Here is a 5,524-nt window from a genome sequence, read left to right as displayed (position 1 = left end):
ACAAAGAACTCGGGATCTAAGCTGCTAAAGCAGTACACTAAGGGCCTGGCTACACTGGAAACGTCAAAGCGCTCTCGGAGCAGCGCTTTGAAGTGCGAGCGTGGTCACGTGCGAGCTCTGGGAGACAGCTCTCCCAGCGCTCCTGGTAATCCACCTCCACGAGGGGATTATCTCCGAGCACTGGGAGCACGCCTCCCAGTGCTCGGAGCCTGTTTACACTAGCGCTTTAAAGCTCTCTGACTTGCTGCACTCAGGGGGGTGATTTTTCATACCCCTGAGCCAGCAAGTTAGAACGCTATAAAATGTAAGTGTAGCCAAGCCCTCAGTCAACCCCACCTCTCACATGAGCCAAGCATTCTGCATCCACAATCTATTCAGGTTCTACCAGCTTAAGGAATAATAGGATAGCTGGATTCCTTTTTTTTTTTTTTTTTTTTTTTTTTTTTTAAGTAATCAGGAGGAAAATCTGAATTTTTGCAAGCTGTCTGACGTAAAACAATGAGAGAACACATGTATTTTTGCCTTAGTTTACATTGTGCACTCCCTCTTTTCTTACATTGGGTTAACTTGTTTTTCAAAATGATCTACACACAGAATTTGCATGAAGCCAGATTTCACAAATAAACTCTACAGCACTATCAGCTCCTTGAGAACGCAGACCTGCTTCAGTACTTAGACCAGAGACCAGGGAAAACCTAGAGTCCTACATGGAGTGCTGGTGCTGACACAGCAGATTTTCAATCACGGATTTCTAGTGTCCAGTCAAGACTGGGACCCCAGTGTGGAAGGCATTGCTCAAAACACAGAAAGACACAATGTCCTGCTTTTGAAAACGTGAAGGACATTCTTCCATTCAAGTCGGTAGGGCACTAGAAGGCACTGAGCTCCCAGCAATTGTGTCTTCTGACTAAGACCTGAGGAATTAACCATGTGTGGCCATAAAAAAGAAAACCTTGTGGCACTTTTACAAGAAAGGAGTGATAACAATGGAATCCTGTCCAAATTCCAACTGAGGACAACCACGCTACGCCCATCAGTAAATATCGCTCGATCTGGCTCTAAATGTGCAATTACACCGTTATTACATAATTGCCAGTGCTTAGGAAAAGTAGACTCACAACCAAGTGACATTAGCAGCTTTGCCATCCATTCCCTTCCCTTAGTACAGGGGTGTTCTCTCAGGCTACAGCTACACAGCCTGTGGCAGAGAGCCTCCAACCCTGGGTCAACAGACTCAGGAACACAGGGCTCGGGCTACTGTGCAACTCAGGCTGAAACACCACCCCGCCCTCCCTAGGCTTCAGAGTCCAAGCTGCAATGACTACACAGCTATTTTTAGTGCAGTAGCACACACACCCCCCGCCCCCCCAAGCCCACCTCTGTCGACCAGGGCTTGGCAGCTTACTGCCGCCTGCTGCCACTGCCTGTTAAGGGCTACCCGAAGTCTCACAGGCAACGATTTCTACAGGGTGAACAGCAGGAGCTGGAGTGCAGCAATCCAGGTCCCGCTATGGAAACATGCATCCAACACATTCAGAAATTGCTGGGCCTAAACCCAAGTCAAACTCAAATAGCTGAATCAATACAAAAGCTAGAAACAGATGAAGCTGGAAGATAAATGTGACTGAGGAAAAAAACAAAGGTGGGGGTATACGTAAGGCAGCACTAATGCTGAGGGCGGCTATAAACATACATAGTAGGTATTTGAAGACCAGCCAGTAAAGTTTTAATTCTCAGAACACCACCATTTCCTGACTGCCAGTCAAATAAATCCTTGAGATAACACCCAGCATTCCTATTGGCAGCTATAAAAAGACACAAAAAAGTGGCCAGATTAAAATCGTATTTTATAAAATAAGATCTACACCTATGTTGCAACGTCATATAATATCTGGATTATTAAAACTGAAACAGTTGTAAACATCTAATTTCCTTTTTGCTATTTATGAGTTGGTGTACTTAGTGAATTTCTCATACCTGGGTTATTGCAAACTGGCTAGCCCCTTTCACTTTTGTTTAGAGTCAGTTTCACTCAAAACGTTCTCATTCATCAGTGTAGCACAGCAATGTTTATGTCACCCACATTGCAAGGATATGTTTATGTTCTGAAACATAATTTTCTCTGGATTAAAACAACAAAACAAAAACTAGTTCTAGTGGTATCAGGTTTTCTAGGAGAAAGTTTTACAAAAGCTAAATTTTGAGCCACATATGATTCAACATCATCCCTTTTAGTGCTCATTATCTTCTGCCCTGAAGCAAGGAACAGTGGCAGTACAAGTTTCCCCTATAATGCCCTGCTAACATGGCAGGGCTGAAGTGGGGAGCAAAGGGTTTTATTTTCCTGAAAAGAGGCTCTCACACAGCTTTCAAAAGTTTGTATATATAACTGCAAAGGGTTAAACACCATAAGGTGTTACTCTGATCTGATCTCCTCAGGTCTATGAAGTTACAATGGTGTAAAACCAGTGTGAAGCAGAATCAGACCAAAAAACTCTTAATGAAGTGTGAGCTGGATGTCTATATGGATTTCCGAAGGTGCACTGTTTTTGTATCAAGACGCGTTCTATATATTATTGTTTAACCTCTTTCAGGACCTAGATCTTTGATTTCAAACTAGCACCCACGGTCAACAAGATCAGCAACACTGATTAAATCTACAGGTACCAAAAAGACAGTGATATTACATTTTCTTGAAACACATGCTTTGCCAGACCTTAACACTCTGGAAAAATAAGTTTACCTACAGAGTTGGACCAACTTTAGTCGTAGCTTTAGTGACAGTAATATCAAATAATCCATTTACCACCTAAAATTGTTACAAGGTATGAAACCGAATTATTAAAACTTACAGTACATCTGTCCTCTGTCTGTTCAGAGTGCCTTGATTTCAGCTGCAAATAAGAGTCTAAAATACCTCTGATAAAATCACTCTCATTTGTGGTTCACTTAGGGTTAAAGTTTGAAAGTCATCCATCTGGGTTTGTAGTCTGTAGTTTATTGCCACCATGACCAGCTATGAAGCTTAGGCATTTTATCAGGAATTCAGTGGCACAGCAAAGCTTTAAAGTATACACATACAATTCTGATTCCAAGTAAGCAGAAAGCATGCAAAAAAAAAAATTATGCCATGACTAACCATTCCCATCATTCCTCCCAACTTTCTTCTTCACAATGAGCTGAATCAAGAATTTTAAATTGGTCACAAAATCACCATTTTTCCCTAGAGAAAGGGTTTTTTTTAAACCAGAATGCAAAGCACCGATTTTTCTGTTTTTGTGATTTAAATCTATTAATTTGTGTTAACAGAATATTTGCAGAGTGGTTCAAAAATGCTACAAGCCTTGCAAATACTGCTCACATTTTCCTTGCCTGCATTGCTGTGAGGTCACAGAGAAGTCAGAATTTAATCACAAGTGTAAGCAGCAGCATATTTCCTCTTTGAAATAGCTGCCACCTGGGGGCATTAGGTGTGTTTGAGCAACCTAGCTCTGTTAAGCCCACACACCACTGTGCAGTGGTATTGTGGAGCTTTTCTGTATACAACACTTGTGAGAGGTGTGACCTAAAATCAAGGGGTGAAAATTGATCAGGGGGAGGAATGCATAAAATTAATATCAGGGTATTAACAGTGCAGATTGCCAACCAAAAAGCATGGATGAATGTACTCTTTTTTTTTTTTTTTAAGCTATTACTTCAGTTGCTTTAAAAAAAAATTGAGCAGGCGAGAGGAAAAAACAACAGGGATCAGTTATTGAGTGGCACAGTGACACTTGAAGAAATAAAATTGAAAGCAAGCAGAAAAGGTGAAGTGCCTGAAAACATCTGAATGATTTCTGCTCCACGGATGCTTATGTATCATCCTGACCTCTGACACTGGCAGTTCCCCAATGGTGGTGTAAGACAGCCTTACAGGAAGTGACAGGGTTGCGGAAACGGATTGATTGGAAACTGTCCCACTAATGACAAAAGAAATAGGGTTTCAAATGTGAAAAGTGGGTCATGGACAAATACAAATGGGAAAAACCCAGTGTAACAGAGCAGCGCTCCGAGAGTCAAGACACTACCAGTGATAATGGAGTAGTTAGTGGCACAAAGCCTGAGGCATTTATTAGTGTCATCATTATTACAGACATTTCTAAAATACCCATCAACCTGTCACTGTTGTATTTGGGGGCTGACCTAGGTGAATTTCAGTGTATGTGCCCTCCGCTCCTTAGTCCAGTCTACGTCTGTGTTCTTTCAGTCTTATATTTCTATGTGGTGCAATAATTCATCCCTCTTTGCCTTCACTCCCCACCCTTTCTTCCTTTCATGGCATTGTGCAATTGGCCTTTCAATTACACTCTAGCTCCTCTCCCTACCCCCACCCCAAGAAGTCCGGGCCCTCCTCTCTTCCCCCTTCCTTCAGTAGTGCTCGACTCACACACATTGGCTCACTCGCTCTCCCCCACCCGGAGTCTCTTTCTGCCCCGGCCACCCACGCTCTCTTCAGAGGCCCCTTTCTCCATCTTTTCTGACTTGCCCCCTTCAATCTCTCACCCTCTCTTCTGGGGTTCTCCCACCCACCCACCCACTTTTGCCCTGCCTCTCACCAAACCAAGGGGGTGATTTGGGGTCGGGGAGCACTAGCAGAGCCAGGCTGCATGGGGGAGGTCAGGAGCCTTCGCAAGGCAAAGGGGGGTGAGCAGGCTGGAAGAAGGAAAGCTGACAAGCTAGGGCAGCTGCTCCTGAAAGACAGCAGTGAGACTGGGGGCTGGGCAAGCCCGTTCTGTGAGCAGCCCAGAGCCTCGGCCTCTCACACACTCCTCTTTTCTCCTCACCCTCACAGTAGCTTTGCAGAAGTGGCGCTGCGGTATCAGCAGCCACCACTACCTGGCTCCAAGGTTTGGCCTCATTCGCACGCCTCTCCCTGGGAGTTCAGCTCATCTTGTCCCCAGCCAGTGAAAGGCAGGCGTCTGAGCAGCCCTCTGTCTCCGCAAAGGGAGTGGGTACTTTCCCTGGAATTCAGCAAAGTGCCTCAAAGGCCACTTGTGGGCACTCTGTTGTAGCATCTGCCTGCCAGAGAAAGGGTAGGGCTGGATGATATCCTTGGGAAGAGGAGGAGGGACGCAGAATCTGATCAACAGCACTGGGAGAGGAAAGGAGCAGCTGTGTGTCAGTATGTCTCACTGTCAGGTTGAGGGAAGGGACAAAAGCACTGGACTGTGAGCTAAGGGTACAATTCCACACCCTGAAATAAACTAGACTTCCCCATTCCCTCCTTAAAAATTAGAAAAAAAATCAGATTTCTTAAACACTGCTTAAATGATCCACACCCCCAAAAGAATTAAATTACCATTTATTGCCTATTCCTCCTATTAAACATTTATCAATTTATTCATCACTTCTAGAATAGAGACCTTTCATTTGTTTTATAATGAAGAAACCTTTGATCTGCAATTCTCCACGGCTACTATTTTTTATTCTTCAGTTCTTCTCATTAAAAATAAATATCTCTGTTCTCCAAAATGCAGCCATGGAG

Source organism: Eretmochelys imbricata, chromosome 1 (assembly GCF_965152235.1).
Source record: "Eretmochelys imbricata isolate rEreImb1 chromosome 1, rEreImb1.hap1, whole genome shotgun sequence".
Classification (NCBI taxonomy): domain Eukaryota; kingdom Metazoa; phylum Chordata; order Testudines; family Cheloniidae; genus Eretmochelys; species Eretmochelys imbricata.
Note: the sequence above shows the minus strand (reverse complement) of the source record.